The 18,195-nt window shown below is 38.7% G+C and overlaps 1 long non-coding RNA gene across 1 annotated transcript in view; it reads right to left on the bottom strand.

Annotated features, from left to right (window-relative positions):
- Positions 1-535: 535 nt before the first annotated feature.
- Positions 536-18,195, bottom strand: part of LOC118904965 — a 37,193-nt gene continuing 19,533 nt past the window's right edge. Inside the window, exons 3-4 of the long non-coding RNA XR_005022137.1 lie at positions 16,635-16,740; positions 536-2,026 (exon numbers count right to left, since the gene is read on the bottom strand). This is a non-coding gene — a long non-coding RNA (uncharacterized LOC118904965). The remainder of the gene's footprint in view (positions 2,027-16,634; positions 16,741-18,195) is intronic.

The following is an 18,195-nucleotide window of genomic DNA, read 5'->3' as shown; positions in this document are numbered from 1 at the left end:
ATATACTGATGTAAGCCTCAGAGTGAACACACCCGTAACCCCTAATATGGATTTTCAGTCACCCAAATGGGAAGTTAATTATTATTGACATAAATATAAGTTCCACAACCTTCCATTTATTTTAGCAAATGTTCATGGAGTGCCTCTTCTGTGCCCGGGTTGTATGGACTGAAGATACAGAGTTGAATCAGACACAGATTACCCCTTTGAAGAAGACCTTATGATTTATTGCAGGAGTTGGCAAACTACAGCCCATGAGCCAAATATGGCCTAGAGCCTGTTTGTGTCAATAAAGTTTTATTGGAACTCAGCTAGGTTCATTCATCTGTTTTGTCTACAGCTGCTTCTGTGTAGCCACACAGAGTTGAGGAGTTGTACCAGAGACCATATAGCCCACAATGCCTAAATAGTTCGTGGAAAATATCTATCAAAAGCTTGCCAATCTCTGATCTAGTAAAACATCAAAATTTGTTTAAAAGAATGTATCTTTCTGTGAGATTTCCATATACAAAAATGACAGATATATCAAGGGGAATATAATATTTTCCATATTTTAATGATGAAACAACATAGATGGTACAGCCTTAAGAGGATTCAAGTGGCTCTTTTTGAAAACTTGGTGAGAGAAAAACATTATGATCTCAATGAAATGACATTTCATGTTTTTCAGTCTTACACATCCATAATCACCCTGCCCAGAACTTGGGTTTCTGATTGCGAAGTCCCAATACTCTCACAAAAAATTACAAAGCTATATCAGCTGAATATGAGATCAAGGATTGCCAATGGCCTGCCCATTAGCTGGGGGTGGCCCATCATCATCATATGCTTGGCTCTAAAATTTTGAGAAACATTCATTTGAGAAATTCACTTAATTTCACGTTAACATCTAGGTCTCCCGAGTCTCTTGAGAAATCACATTTGGCAGCATGCAGCCTTCAGTCCTGCATGACGACAGCCCACTGGAGCTGAAAGGCAGCTTCCGTCCTTGGACAAGGCATTCACGCTGCAGACTTCCCCAACCCCTGCAGCTCCCAAACATTTCCCTGACTCAAGATGAGAAGTCAGTTGCTGTTTATAACTAGCTTCCACTGTTATTTTCTGCAGCAAAGAAATTTCTCTGTAACTATTCTGTTTTAAAATTGTTATAACAGGATTAACCAAGAAGATGGTATGTTAAAAAAAAAAGTTGTCTCACGTGTTTAATATGCAATCAAAAGGTATGCAACCTGCAGGTACTTGACAGATTTATGCTCTTCCGTAGCCAATGTGGAAATGGCGATTTAGGACTAATATCTTACACCCATCACAAAAACAGAGCTGAAATGTGCCTTAAAGCACATTTCCAAAGAGGTATGAGCTTGCCCCAGCTGTATTTAAGGTAAACTATTACAGTTTGGAGAGAAAATGTTAGAATTTACATATATCTCCTTTTTAATTTGTATTTTATATATTTTGTAAGTTTATAATATAGTTATAAAGCATTACATGTATACACATACACACACACACACACATCTGGACAGATATTCAAATTTGTTTTAGTGACTGAGGCATGTGATCAAACTAGCTTGTTGCCTTTAGTCTTGGGAACCCAGAAGGAATCCAAGACATCACATCCAGACCTTCATTATACAAATAAAGCATGTGAAGCCCCCAGAGGTGGGATGTTCTGGTCAGAGGCAGGGGTATGTAAGCAAGCAACAGAGGCCAGCTCTCTCCTAACTCTCATTCCTGCACCCTTTCCACTACTCCACACAGCCTGCTTTCTTAAGGGACACGTCCTTGAGAAAATGAGACCAACGTGGTGATAAATAAATCCCCCGAAATAGCTGGGCAACTTGTAGGAAACTGTCAGACTTCTTCCTCCAGCGTAGCACAAATTTCAACGGGTGGTACCTAGAATAGTTTCTTTTTGTGTGTGAAAAATGGCATCTGATCAATTTCTCCACTGCCAATAGAGGCCGCCTGCCGTTGCGACGTTCTCATTGGCCAGGTCTCATTGGCCAGCATCTGCCTTCTTTTCCTGTGGAAATAAAATATAAGGGCAAGAGAAAAGACATATTTGGTAATGTTACGCTCCTCAGCTTCCTGCTCGGGACTGTCTCAGCTGCAAAATGTCAAGGGAAAAAATATCCCTCCAACTTGGAATGAATTCCAGACAGACCCTGATGCCTGCAAATTTGTCAGAGGGAGCCAAGTCCAGAAAGGCAGAACATGAAGAAGGTTCATTATTCGGCTTCAAGAGACTCAAATAATCAGACACTCTGGTATTTATGATTTTCCCCATTTCAGATGGTCTGTAGTTCACATCATTCCCCTCCCTTCACCGCTGATTCTGAGCTTCCTTTTAAATTAAACCTCAGCAGTTATAAAAAGACTCTCACATTACTTGTAAGCCACAGCACTACTGGAAGACACTGTTCGTACAGGGCTGTTTAGGGCTGGGGAAGGGCAGCTCTTTTTGAATATTAGTCTGGGCAGGGCAAGCCAGGAAGTCAGACTCACTTCACCTTGACTACACCACAGTCCTCATCTACTTCTGACATCTGTGCCAGGACTTCCTGCCACTCACAGCATTTGATATGATTGTCTTTACTAAAAAGCAGTATTTCATTCCATTGGCTTTCTTTTTCATTTTAGCTTTTATTTTCATCAGGGGGCGTGGAACAACCAGAAAGTTTATCCTGACGCTCCCAGTTTGTGAATATACCATCAGGGCTATTTGTAAGGTTGAGTTTTAGGGGATCTTAGTCTTTTCTTGGCATTCAGCGCGCTTTCTTTCTCTTGTAAAACCATTGCCACATGCTGGCAAAAAGGTGAGGAAAGAGAATTTGTAATCCAAATCTCATTAAATTGCTACATACACATTTTCCCTTCGACATTTTTGCCCTCCATTTCTAAATGCCTTGGCATTTGTTTATACTTGGTTACCCTAAATTCTTATTTGGGTTCTCCAATAGGCACAAAGGCATCCGAATATCAGTTTTAGCAACTGGTGGAAGTGCCCACACGAGGCATGGGGTGTTCAGTCTTGACATGTGGTCTCCATGAATAAGGGTCTTCTTTTTTTCTTTTCCTAAACTGTCCAGCATCTCAACTCTGGTTTTGCTTCTCAACAGTTTAAGGTTTGTGCTACTCCCATGGTGATCAACTGTTAGGTCATAAACATCAGATTGTGGCATCACCGAATGAGTCAGTTGGGAGGAAGCTGGTCTGGAAATGCAGATGAAAGTCTCTGTTGACAGATGGAGACCTTCTTAATCATGGCCTGTGTGGGTAAAGGGAAAGCCTTGCCTGGTCCACCCCCGGCATTGATTCACAAAACTGGGCCGCTCTGGAGGAGGCTGGGAAAGCCCATCCTCAGGGAATCCCAGTTTTTCCTCTTCCAGGCCTCTCACAGGACACCCACACAACTAAGGGGAGGTGGGAAGTGAACAACAGAGCTCTTTCTGGTTACTTTTTGAGAGTCAGCAAAGTAAACCAGCTTGCTTTTTCTTTTAAAAATCCTGTAGGGTTCCTTCTTAAACAGCTTATAGTGTTAACATTGCCTATTACTCGGTGCATTCATTTTTGATAAGGTTACTGTTCCGTGTTATCTACCTGGTCTATAAAATGGGCATCATAAGAGCTCACCTTTATAGAAAGCAGGAAGTAGAACTAGACAATATCATTAGGCTCCTGTCCATCAATTCTCCCTATCTCTTTGAAGCACTGGTCACTACTAAAAAGATACCCCTTTGCCATATTTTTTAACATAATTCCTTGAGCCCATATTTCATTTTAGAAGAATTCCTTCAATATTTCAAAATTTGGGGTTTCTGAGAACACAGGTCAGGAGCCGTTGTGCACTAGGCTGCTAGGAGACCAGTCAGTAAGAGAAACAATGCCCTTCCCTGTGTCCACTATCAAGAACTGCTCAGTATTTCTGCCAGCCTGCGAGCCTTTATCGCCCAGTCATTTTAGACCTGAAAGAGAACATTCCATCAGGGAATCAAGTTCTATCATTTCACTGGAATGCAATGTAAGACCACAGAAACTCTAGTACAAACAAATTTACCATGGCTCAGATTAATATCAGATAGCACTTGAATGGTCTGCCCCAGTTGTATTCCCTCTCTGCAAAGGATAAAATAAACAAAAATAAGTTGAAAATTTTGCTAGGAGGCTCAGACCAGACATAAGGAAGAACTTCGGCATTAAGGATACAGAAGAAGCTGTGAATTTTGCCTCCTGGGGAAAATCTTTAACATTAGCCTGGAAGAGCATATTGGAATGATTAAGATGTGGTTCTGACTGGAGATGGGGACAAGGTTCTATGATTTCCAAGGTTTTCTTCAAGACACAAGATTTTCAAAGTTGTTGAAAAGTGACTCTGTGCATGACTCATGGCTATTAAGGTTGTTATTCTTGATCAGGCTACTTTTACATAACAAAGTCAGATTCTCCTCCTTGGAAGATAACTGAAGAGTTGTTAATTCCATCCCTCTTGTTTCACTGATGAGAAAACCTGGGCACCGGGAGTTCATTGTCAGATAGCCAGCAGAAGAGCTGGGCAGACCCCCTTGGCTCCCTGTGTCAGTGTCTTTTCCTATACTTTGTTTTTACGAATCACATAAATCTATTTAAGATGTAGTTCCATTTTATAAGAATTTTGTTTATTTCATAAGCAGTACTGAGACAGAAATATGAGAATCTCTGGGAATTGGCATGGCTAAATATTACAATTTAGAAGAGTAGCTTAGGCAAAGTACAAGAGAGGAAATGCTATTTAGATGAGCTCATTTCTACTCACTAAAAAAATTTAAAAATTAAACTCAAGATCCAACAACTTCTTCCTTCACTTAGCCCAACATCAGAGGCTTACCCAGCAACTCCCCAAACAAATCTGTTTCATATATTTCTTCTCCCCAAACTCAGGAATTTCTTTGATGTCTAATCTCACGTTTATTAACTTCCCTTGGAAAAAGTTCTATTTCATCTCTACAAATGCAACATTTCACCTAATTTTACCTCTCTTTTGTTGTATAATCCTTTAAATGGATAATGCTGCCTGATATTAGAAAACATTCAACAGTTTTAATTGCTAAGTTATAAATTATTTCTTTCCTTCCTTTCTTCCCTCCTTCCTTCCTCCTCTCCTTCTTTCCTTCCTTTCTTTTTTATCTTGGAGGGTAATTTGTCCATTTCACATAGGAAACTAGTTGAATTATTCCTCTTGTTTTTTCCATGGAAGCTGTATTTGGAGGACTTCCTCGATCCCACTATCAATCAGAAGTCACGCTTCACAGATTCATTTTCTTATGAATGACTTTAGGAGCCAGCATTTTTAATACATGAGAAGTAAAATTAAAGTAAAATTAAAATTAAAACATTAAATGATAAAATTCTCACCTAAAGCTGATATTAATATTACAATATCTCTTCTCTTTCCTATTTTGGACTTTTTAGAGTCTTTGTTCAGTATCTTAAGAAATCATACTTTCAGTGGACTCCCCCTATAGGCAATTTCTTAGTTGGTTTGATTTAAAGGCTTCGAAAGCCATTCTTTTCTTTTAACTTTTTTTTAAGGGTTTTTGATGTACACGATTTTTCAAGTCTTTATTGAATTTGTTACAATATTGCTTCTGTTTTACGTTTTGGTTTTTTGGCCCCAAGGCATGTGGGATCTTAGGTCCCCGACAAGGGAGCGAACCCGCAACCCTGCACTGGAAGGCGAAGTCTTAACTACTGGACCACCAGGGAAGTCCCTCAAAAGCCATTCTTATCCCAAATGGTTCTTCTGTTGATCAGTAAGCAACTGAAATCCCAATCATTGGATTCCATTGTTCAGGTTAAGACATCATCACAGTTGCCAGAAAACTATGCCAGTTGGCATCTGGCAGTGTCAAAATATTAACCCATTATTACCCACAATACCTTAGCTTTATATCCTGGGTCTCACCATGAGTCAAAGGAGAGTTACCTTTTGATAGTAAATGTAAATGGCCTAGATTGATTATGCTGGGGAAAGGAAGCCCAAGTTGGGCAGTAGCCGTGGAAGATTAGGTGAGAATCTTTGCAAGTTGCAAATTAAAATGAGAGGGTGCCAAAGAAACCATCACCGGTCTCTTTACCCAGTTGGGGGGGGCTCTATTTATATTACTTTTATCTCAAGCATCCTTAATACGTTTATTTACTTCTGTTGAAAAGGTCTTCATTGCCATTAATCTATTTGAATCTTCAGATTGAGTCAGAAGTATAAGTTACATGTCATTGAGAGTTTGCTAGATCCAGAAGCTTTTGGAATACATTTGCCTTAGAGTAATTAAAAATTTTAAAGGGCAAAACAAGAAGACTAGTAGTCAAATTTTATGGTGGTTTACACGGGTTGGGGGAGGCAAGCAAGGGGTAGAATGTAAAAAACAAGGGAATTTAGGTCATTCTTTAGGTTAAGGAAAAACAAGTTGGGGGCTTCCCTGGTGGTGCAGTGGTTGAGAGTCTGCCTGCCAATGCAGGGGACACGGGTTCGAGCCCTGGTCTGGGAAGATCCCACATGCCTTGGAGCAACTAGGCCCGTGAGCCACAATTAGTGAGCCTGCGTGTCTGGAGCCTGTGCTCCGCAACAAGAGAGGCCGTGATAGTGAGAGGCCCACGCACTGTGATGAAGAGTGGCCCCCACTTGCCGCAACTAGAGAAAGCCCTCGCACAGAAACGAAGACCCAACACAGCCATAAATAAAAATAAAAAATAAAAAAAAAAATTAAAAAATGATCTTCACCCTCTCATTAAAAAAAAAAAAAAAAAACAAGTTGGGAGAATGAGAGGTCTGGCAAGACTAGTACAAACTAGAAATACACTTTCATCCCAGAGATGGTCTCCTAGAAATAAGTCTCAGCTCAGCCCAATCAAGAGACCACTGTGGCCTTGCTTTCATTGCTGTTCTTTTCAGGTGAAGCAACAAAATGCATTTTTATATATCAGCACTTTCATCCTTTTGTGTGTGTGTTCACGTTGATTTTGGAAGATACAGATAAACCCTAAGCTATGTATTATATTCCTAACATTCACTTGATGAAAAATGACCATTGCCAGCTAGGATTGGCTATTTATACCCAGCAGACCAAAGGAATTCTAGTGATATGCAACCACTAGTTTCCAGAAAATGGAATTTTTTTGTGGGGGGGGAGGCTTCTTTCTGGGCACAGAAATTCTTCTAAAGGTTTGATTTTGGAAGTTTGTTAAACTCTGGCAATCTCACTGTGGAGTAAAGACAAAACCAGAGTGGTGGGTTGGTGGGACTGAAAATAAAACTACTGCTGCTTGCCTCTCTCTGTAGGAGGCTGGATGCCACCTAGACAGGTCATCAGGAAAAATAGTAACAAGAGTCTGAAAAGTTAAATTTTACTTCTGAATTATGGAGTTTGTACAATAATAGCTTTAATGACTGTTTTGAAATCAAAATTTGAACACATATAAAACACATCCACTGAAGAAATGTATTTACATTGCTCATGTATTAGTAGTTCATTCTACTATATAGATAGTATATATATATATATATATATATATATATATATATACTGTGTATATATATATACACACATATATATTCTGTATCTATACTATCTATGTCTATATATATCTATAAATCTTATATATATCTATATCTCTATCTATGAGAGATTGATTTTAAGGAATTGGCTCACACATGGTTGTGGAAGCTTAGCAAGTCTAAAATCTGCAGAGTAGGCCAGCAAGCTGGAGACCCAGGGAAGAGTCATAGTTCAAGTCCAAAGGGAGTCTGCTGACAGAATTACTTCTTGCTTAGGAAGGTCAGTCTTTTCCTACTAAGACCTTCAATTGATTGGATGGGGCCCATTCACATTATGGAGGCTAATTTGGTTTACTCAAAGTCTGCTTTTTTAAAAGTTAATCTTATTTTTTAAAATACTTTCACGGAAACATCTGGAATAATATTTGCTCATTTATCTGGGTACCATGGCCTAGCCAAGCTGACACATAAAATTAACCATCTCATAGTGCTAAGGCACAGTTCTAATTATTATAAAAATAGCCATTATCTTATGGAGCTTACATTCTCATGGCATTCAGAGTTTGAGACATGTTGCCACAGATTTAAAAAAAAAAAAATTTCCAAAGTTAAATCAGTTGGAGCCATTCTTACTCTCACCCTCTGGTTGTGGTGGTGATGATGATGATGGTGATTTTGCATCTTCCTGGGATTGCCTTATGCAAACTAGTCATTGCAGAGGTAGCTTGTTGAGTGATGGCAGTGCTAGAGTCATAAGAATCTTTCTGAAGAATACAGCTTCCTTTTCTTTATCCTATAGATTGGAGGAGTACAGACTATGATTAAATAACACTTTTCCTGATGCTATTAGAAAATTATGCAGGACATCTCTTTGAGCAGAATCAGACTGTGAGGCCCATGATAAAATAGTGGACCAGCTGTGATATCAAAGACATATAGGAGCTTTTATGACTCACTGTATATTTACCTGCAAGGGAAATGCCTGAAAACCTGAAGTATATATTACACATAGTTTGGCTGCACTTAGAGGAAAATCTTGGATTGCCTGAACCTTCTAACTTTTATCAAACAGAGAACATATTGTCCCCTTCCTTCCCATATCCATTGGTGAAGCACAGAAACTTTCCATTTATTTTTCACTTTATTATTATTTTATTTATTTACTCTTTGCCCACAGTTTGATTTTTCACTTCATTACACCTGTTTTCAAGTGCTAAGTGAAATCACTCCTTATCCTTGGGAGAAAATGACAGACAAGAAATGACAGTTATGGAATCTTCCTCTGGATATGAGAGCAGAAATAGCTCTCAAAATAAATAGTGACCACCCACAGGTAGCTTCCTCATGAGGCAAGTTGGTGACTTCACAGGATAGGCCCTTTCACACCCAACTGGGATGAGCCAGACCAGGGCTGCCATCCTCTTTGGGGGCCTATAATTATAGTACAAAGATGAAGGTGCATCTATGAAAGCAGACTCTGTCACGATTTTTTCAAAGACACACTCTACTTTTCCAGATTATCTCAATGGAGGGATCATATTAGAAAAACTCATAGAATGTCTCTGGAAAGATCCATGGAAGACCTGGTAACATTGTTTCCCCTGGGGTGGGGAGCCGGGAACTCTGGGTAAGGGCAGGGCAGAGGCTTGCTTCTCAATGTACACTTTTTACTATTGAAAATCTGAAAATTTACCACACGCAAAAATTACCTCCTTAAAATTAGCTACTTCCTAACTAATTAATTAACTAAATAAGATATAATAAAAAAAGAAAGGTTAAATAACTGGAAACACGTGGACCTTCCTCTGTTACTATTTAGCTAACTGCTCCGTTTAACTCTTAAATCACTTATTTCCTCTTTTTTTTTTTTTGTCAGAGAGACTCTGTACCTAAGTAACACTGACCTCCTTGTTCTTTCTTGAACATACCAGGCACATTCCTGCCTCTGATTCTTAGCAAAAACAATTCCAGTGCCTGGAAATATCTCATCTTTATCAGTATGGCTCACTTGTTACCTACTTTGTCTTGACTCAAATATCTCATTTTCAATAGGGCTTGCCTTGACCACCTTATTTAAAATTGTAATCTCAAGACCCAGAACTCCCCCATCCACTTTATTTTTCATAGTAACTATGTTCTTTTAAAGTATTGTGTAATATATTTAACATCTTTATTGTATATATCCCAACAGTAGAACTAAATTCCATGAGGCTTGGGATTTGTCTGATTTGTTCACTGCTTTTCCCCAGCATCTAAATACTGCCTGGCAATCATAGGTTGTTCAAGAAATAACTGCTGAATAAATGGGAGAGAGAATGAATGAGTTTTGCTTTTCAATTTGTTACTCTTGATTGAATATTATTAAGTGATTTGAGACTAACACATCTAGTTTTAAATTCTATTAATGGTTACTGTTAAATTTTTTGAAAACATTCTTTGATGTATATTTTGAAAATCAAGAATAACCTTCTCTGATTATTGCGAGGGAAAGTGTACTTTTCCTTCTGTTACTTCACAACTCTTCTGCCTAGCCACTATCCTCATCTTTGTGAACAATACTTTACAATCTAGATTTTTAAGATATTATACTTTTATTTATAGATTTTTAACTTCTGAGAATATTTTGGACATAATCATTCTGTTCTGAACAAATTTGCCTTAATTGTTTAGACTTACCTATGATTACAAGCTTTCAATGCTCATCACCTCAAACAGTAAGGCTTAATCAACTAGAGTAGTTAACTAGTTACTTCAACCAGACGACTTAAAATAGGGAAGTAAGCACTGAAAAAATTCATTGGAGAAGCGAGGGCCAGAGCAAGTCTCTGTGACCTTTGGGAACTGAGGGAGTTGCAATTTACAAGAAACCATCCCATTGCTCCCAGTCTCAGCAGCAGCTGGCAGCACTGAGGCAAGCCATTTGCAGATTTCCCAGAAGCTACTGTGAAACCCTACATACGCTGTCTGCTCCAGTCCCTGCATCGCCCACTTCTGCTAGAGAAACAGTAATGGCTCTGCTTCTCCCCTGTCTCTGGAATTAATATTTCCTGATGTTCTCTGTGATATAAATGGACAAAGGTTTACCCTTATCCATCTCCAGAGATCCCTTGATATACAGATTTCTATAAGCCTTACACCTAAAAGAAATAGAAAGAAAGAGAAAGAATACTGAATTCTTCATCAGAATTTCATCCTTATATTTCTTAAGCCCATTCTAATTTTTTTAACTTTTGAGCTGACAGTGTTTGCTAGTTTATGAAAGTCATTGCTGTTAAGTTCTACTCATGGGCACATTCTGTAGGTAAACCCCAGTATTGAGCAAACATATTCTTTCTCAGGTTCTTTGATAACTATGACATGAAGGGCCAGACCATCTATATCTTCTCCCAAGACAGGAAGTATAAAGGTGGGAAATCACAAAGGCACTATACATAATCCACATAATATCCCTATATAACTGTTTATGAAAGCTAGCAACTATTGTTATTTTAAATTGATAATTTCCCATTATTTGCTTATAAAGCCTTTCCCTACCAGTGTTACCTTGTCTGCAAGGTAAGAATATAGTAGTACTCATTTCATAGGATTGCTGTAAGGACTTCATGAGATTAGAGAGAGAGAGAGAAAGAAAGAGGGACAGAGACAGAGAGAGAAGAAGATAGTGTTTGGTAGTAAATGGATAATAAAAGATAGCTGCTATCCTCATCATCATTATCATTATCTTTACTCTTTTCCAGAAAAACTGACAGGTTTATGTGGTAGATTGATATGCTGGGCTGAATTCTTCGTTCCTCTCTACATCTTTTGCCATGATCTCTTCATGAGCAGAGTGTGGGTCTTCCCTACTTGAATTTGGACTTGGCCATATGACTTGTTTTGGTCAAAAGCATATGAGCAGAAGTAATTTGCCAGCTCTAAGCCTAGGCATTAAGAGCCCTGTGTTTCCACTTGCTCCCTTGAATTTCTGCCATTGCCATGAGAAAAGTTCCCTTCCAGGTTGTTCCTGCCCCTTCAACCTGAGCCCCAGAATGAATACATAGGGGCCAAAGCTGCACTGGTCAATCCACAGAATTGCAGTAATAAATAAAGCCATCCAGCCAAGCCTAACCTAGATTATCTGAACCCCATCCCACCTACAGAGGGGGAAGCAATAATAAATGATTGGGGGTGGTTAGTTATGTAGCAATAGTGAACTAATATGCTTCATTTCAGATGTACCTACACAGATGACCTACCAGTAACAGAGTCAAGTGATGACACCTGCTCCCTGACTGAATTATATTACGTTTTGCCCAAATGTTGGCCTGGTTCTCTGTGAACATTGCCCACAGGAGTGCTGTAGGGACTGAGTGAGTGTGGGGAGCGGTAAGAATCGGTGCCAGTTTCTGCCTTCTGTGTTTTTGCCACCTTCAACGGTCTGCCAGCTGGTACAGCTGTACCCTTTGGACAAACGATATGATATCCTGGGCATTAGCCTTAATGGTACCACACATGCAAAGAACCACAGCTGCTGTTTTTGTATTTCTTGCTGTTCTTGGCTCTGCTGCAATGACTGGGGTGGCATAGATTTCTACACACGCCATGCAGCTTTCCAAGATTCATAGATAGAGGTTTGATCAATGCAGCCACTCATGATGATGACTGTGTATTTGGAAAATAGGCGAGGATCATTTTTGAATAGTCTAATATTCTTTTCTCAGAGTGAAACTTGTTCAAATCAATTAATTACATAAAATGATGGTATAACATCAAATAGATTGTCCTTCCAAGAAAAAATTAAAACCTCACCTATGTTGTTAATATGTTTTTATATTTTTTAAAGGAGAAAATATCTATTCTTTGCTTTGCAGAATATTCATAGCATATATGTAGATAAATCCCATAAGTTAGTCATTTAATAAATCAAATTTATAATCAGTTTCCATATAGTAAAATGGTGATTTGTTTTGCATGTGTTGCCTGGAATAATTGAAAACCATTACTGATTAGTACATGTGGCTGGTGAATGTAATCCATCTCAAAAATTTCTGAGCTTATTTTGAAATCTAAAAATAAGAGAATATGAATAAATGTTCATCAAATTTATAATCCGTAGAATATATCTATTTCTAGCCCATTGAAAACTTACTCAAAAGTGGGGTTTTTATTATTGACATCATTTGCTAGTACTATGGAGATGAGAGAAGGCACAGAGAAAAAAAGAAATGTTATATATATCCAAAGTTCATAATTTAAGAGGATAAAACATAGCCATACTTCAGAGCACTCTCAATGAAAATCTAGACAAATAAATATATAATGTAGTTGTTTTCAACACTGGTTGCAAATTAAACACTTGGGGAGATTTTCAAAAATATCAATGCCAAGCCCCACACAAAGCTTTCTAATTTAGTTGGTGCTGCGTGGGACCAAGGAATTAGTACTTTATGGAAGCTCCCCACACGATTCTAATGTGTAGGGTTAGACTCACTATTATATGGTATTTTGAAATTGTCTTAATTCTAAGGGGATGCTAAAATGTGTACAGTGACTAATTTCAGACTTCTTTAGAGTAGGTTCATAGAGCATTTGAGCTTGTAAGAAGGGTTTTAAAGGAAAGAAGCATGGATTGACATAGATATGTGTTTTTCTTTTAACATCAATTCTGTGATTTGGGATTTCTCAAGTTTTATCATTTCACCCAGCAAAACTTAGATGAATTAATCTGTGAGATGATGATGTTCGACTACACATTTCCTCTATCCATATTTTTACTTGATGTCAATATCGATAGCATTTTCATATCTGTCTCCTTTGGTAGAATTATGACTTTGGTCAGTGATGTGCTGGAGCAGCTCACAGTGGCCTGCAAAAGTTGATTGTGCATGTGTCTTCCTAACTCTATGTTCAGAAACGTCAGGCTGGTAGATTGAAATTAGCCACAGTGAAAGTGTTTACACCACGGACATTGGCAAATGCTAAAAATCAGATACTCTCTCATCCCAAAGATGATTATTAAACATTTGATAGCATTCAACTAACTCCACTGGAAAAAAATTATGGCACATAAATTAATTTTTTAGTTCTTCATCCCAGCTATCTTAAAGTTACAAATCTTAAGTTTGAAGTACCTATTAATCTGGGGGAAATTGAACTTGCATTTTACAAGAATGCCTTTCTGTATTTTTATTTCCTCTTGAGTCTTGCTTCTCACTTTACCCTTACCACCCCAAACAGAAATTCCCACATATTCAATTCTGAGAGGAGATTGATTTGTGTTAGCTTAAGAATCATTTTATGTTTTCTCATGCCTGTCTTCATACCATCCCATACCACAGATTTTAGTTTTTCATTTAAGCTTCACAGCAGTCCTTTTTTTGTTTGATGAGGAAAGATAACCAAGAAAATAAATTAGGAGCCTTATGATTGACCTTATTTTTCTGTTATTCAAGGAAACCCAAAATGAAGCAAAATAACCAAATTTTGCCAAGGAAAACATTTTCAACCATTTCAATTACTGTTTTAATTGGCTGGTCCAGCTACCAGATTATCCTCTAATCTCTACAAGAATGCTATTTGGGAAAAGCTGAAATATGCCCTGCATAGAAGCCACATTCATCCCCTCAGCATATTCTAGTTGGAATAACTTTCTCTCAGCATACTAGAATCAATATTAGAGCAAAATTGGCAGTTCCTGGAAGAACATAATCCATAGATCATATAAAAGCCTAATTCACTATCAGCATATTATTGAAAAGCCTGAAAAATGTTGTGTGCCTGAATCCAAGATAAATAAAAGTGATGATATTGAGATGTTTGTATAACAGATACCTCTAGGCAATGTGCAGGCTTATGTGTGTGCACATGTATGTGTGTGTGCATGGTGGTGCATGTGTGCATGACTCTGTATGTCTCTGTGTATATTAAGTAACACAACAATAGAAGGAGGATAATGGTTTCAATTATTTGGATGGCTTCATGAAAGCATCTTGGGATGTGGGTTTTATGAAGGTTACACCCAGAAATAGCCCCGGCTGCATATCAGACTTGTGGATTTAGAGACAGGAAAAGGCTTTTCTCGTTTGTTTGTTTGTCTGAATTGAGTCTTGAAAATTTGCTATTAAGATGAGGTTATGACGTCTTCAGATTGCCATTTCCAATGTGTTCTCAATCAAGTGGGATAAGAGCTACTGTGCACATTGTTTTTAAAAAGTTATGTGTAGTTAGGTTCCTCAAATAGACTCCAGAAAATGCACAAAATAATATGTGTGGCTATGATAACCAGTTGGGTTTGCACGCTTGACTAGTCTCTTCAATAAATTTGGGTTGTCTGGCACTATATTGAATTTATAAAATTCAAACCAAATAAAAGGCTGCTAACATCTGTTTCATATGTTAGGACAAGGCCCCCATGAAGGAGCATGCCATTAAAATCCATGTGAATGTGTTCCGGGGGTGACCTCTGCAGCACACATTAGCCATCCTCTAGAGCCTCATTGCTTAAAGTATGGGCCCCAGAGCAGCAGCAACACCTTCGGAGAGCTTGCTACAAATGCATAATCTCAGGCCACATTCAGACAACTGGATCAAAATCTGCATTTGAACAAGATTGCCTGATGACTTCTATGGGCATTAAGATTTGAGGAGCACAGGTTTAAATTATCTTATTTATCTAAGAATGGAAGCAAGTGGGTGTATCTATTCAGTGTCTATATCAGGAATACGATGGATACCACAGTATTTACTGGAGTATTTATCAGTAGCTCTAAGAATAGGATAAAAGTGGACTTTATATGTGGTGTTTCAGCAATTAGTTAAAATACCCTCTATTCATTCCTTCAAAGGTTCCATTGCTAAGATTATTAAACCCATTGTATGTACTTCAAGATCTCAAGGATTGTACAGTGGTAGCCGGAAGTTTTGCTGTGGCTACTCAGAGTAATGTCTTCTTTGAGAATCTACTCTGTGGTATCACGAAGGTGTGGAAAGATGTCTTCATACTTAACGTGATTAAATGATTGGAAGTGAGGTCCAGTTCATTTATATTCCTCAATCAGACTTTTTTAACAGGAGTCCGAAACAGAGTAAGAAGTATAGTTGACCCTTGAATAACACAGGTTTGAACTTCATGGGTACACCTATATGCAGATTTTTCGAATGGTAAATATTACTACAGTGCTACATGATCTGCTGTTGGTTGAATTCATGGATAAGAGAACCACGTGTATGTAGGGCTGATTGTAAGTTACATGGAGATTTTCAACTGCACAGAGGATGGGGCCTCTAACCCCTGATTTGTTCAAGGGTGAACTGTAGCTTGCAAGGTCCAACCTGCATCATTTAATTCCACAATGGTACTGGTTTACTCAAGAGACACACAGGTAATGAATTTTTAGAGCTGAAATTATTGAGAGAGAGTAAGAGGAGGGAGAGGGAGAGAGAGAATGAGAAAGAAAGGAGGATACAGAGTTCTCATACTTTGAAAAGAAAGAGATGGGGAGAGCGAGAGAGGAAGAGACAGGGAGAGAGGGATTGATGGGGAGAAGAGATGGAGAGAGAAGGAGAAAGAGAGAGAAGTAAAATTTGCTACCTAAGATGTCTTCAAAGAGTTGCCCCTACTTGGGCTTCACAAGTTTTGCTGTTACTACAAGCCAATTTTAGTCTGAATGCAAATGAACACATTTATGTTTACCAAACCATTCAAAGTGCCTGAAAAATGAGACTGATCAGTTAAATCAACAATTCCCAAACCATGAGAACTCTGTATCCTTGCGTTCCCACATTAAAACACTTTGATTCCAAAGAGCCATGACAAAAGGAAAGCTACAGCCAAAAGCAATTTTTTTCCTACATAGTGTTCTCCTGAATCCCTGTCTTGTTACTGATCTTAGTGAACTTTCAGGATGACCTGGAAGGAAATGAAAAAGACTGCAAAACACCATCATCTCTCCCCTTCCTCCCCAAAGCAGCCTGTAGTCAGTTCCCAGCTTTCTTGTTATGGGGTCTCACCCCTGAACTCTCCAGAGCCAAAGGGTCTCCCTCACTCACCAACACCCACTCCATCCTCAAAGAGAGGAAGATTCTCCCAAAGGCCCAGGAACCTGAACACCTGGGGACCTACCTGTTAAGAACACAGGGCTCTGGCAGCAGAGAAACCAGGATTTGTGTTCCAGCTTAGAAGCTTGGTGGCTTTGGGCAAGATGGTTCTTCCATCTGAGTTTCCTCATCTATAACAAAACATCTATTTCAGAAGATGTCATGAATATTATACACAAGACTGTAATTCAATAACTTAGAAAATGTTTATTATGTATGGTAACTCTTCATCCTCCCACCCTACCTCCAAGTTCCTTTTCCCTCTTTGTTTTCTCTCTTTCAGTCTGTTTCTCCCTCTCTCTTTTTGCCCATATTCCTTTCCCTCTTCCTCCAACCTTCACCATTTTTCATGTTCAAGCCAAAAAGCTCACCAGCAAAATATTACAAGCCAAAATTATGTTTAGCCAAAAGAATCTCAGGAGCCCCAAAGCCTGTAAGTCTGCAGGGACCATCAGTCATTTCTTACCTTCCTGGTTAATGACCCATTTATTTCTGCAACCAACAGGTCCTTCTCAACTTCCCACCAGCATTTTTGATGCTCAGGCTTAAGAGGAACTGGCTTAGAAGCCATATGTGGTACTTTTCACCTTAAGCTGAATCACTGTTCCAATTGCCCTCAATCTTTGTGGTTGTAGTTGTTTTACGCCATTATCAGACCTGAGTGGACTTCTATTATCTCCTGTATCTCCTGACTTCTCCTTCTCCATCCCACACAGAGATTTTTCTGTAAAGATTAAGTGGAAGTGGCAGTGAGACTGATATTTTCACAACAGTGCCTGAAATTTTAGCAACTAGAATTCCAACTGCAAGCCCAACACGACCATCCTAAGAGTCCACATGCTGCCCGAGAACAGATTGATGTTCTCTTTCAGTGCAGCACTTTCCAAATTCCTGTTCTGGCTCTGAGTTGAATGGATCAATTGTCATAAAATAGTTTGGTGTGAATAAGTCTTAGAGTACTGAGTTTGTGACTGAGTTAATTTTTATAATATCAGTTAGAATGCTTTATAGGCTAGTCTTGTGGTAGTGTCTCTCTCATTTGCTTGCACTCTGATGTGCTTTGCAGGAGAGAATAGAGTTGCAGGAAGCTGCTCCAAAATTACCCATCACTAGCAGCCTCTGACCACCAAGTAAGAGAGACTGCTACTGAGAGACCATTAACAATTGTGGAGATTCTAAATCATTGAAGCACTTGACAAAAGAGAGTTTTTGGATCATATGAAAATCCACATATGCCCAGGGGAGTATACTGAGCACATAAATGTTCTTGCATAAATGTGTCACTGAGAAGAGAAGTGTGTGAGCCACTGTTTTGGAGTAAGAGACAGCAGAGAAGAATTCAGTTTCAGCCTGAAGTGACTTATTTAGCCACTGGCCATCAGAAATGTAGGCAACATCACATTTCCCTTTGACCTAGATGTGTAATGACGGGATGCACCAAATTCCTTCGCTCAAGCGAAATTTGAATGGTTTTTGTCTGTAGAACTCTAAAGTATCAAAAGATGTTTTACCATAGTTAAATTTCTTGATGGGATAAAAAAATTTATTGTTGATCCATCAAAACTGCTGAAGAGGAAACCCATGTG

Source organism: Balaenoptera musculus, chromosome 12 (genome assembly GCF_009873245.2).
Source record: "Balaenoptera musculus isolate JJ_BM4_2016_0621 chromosome 12, mBalMus1.pri.v3, whole genome shotgun sequence".
Classification (NCBI taxonomy): domain Eukaryota; kingdom Metazoa; phylum Chordata; class Mammalia; order Artiodactyla; family Balaenopteridae; genus Balaenoptera; species Balaenoptera musculus.
The sequence above is the reverse complement of the archived record's forward strand: the minus strand, read 5'-3'. Positions and strand labels throughout refer to the sequence as shown.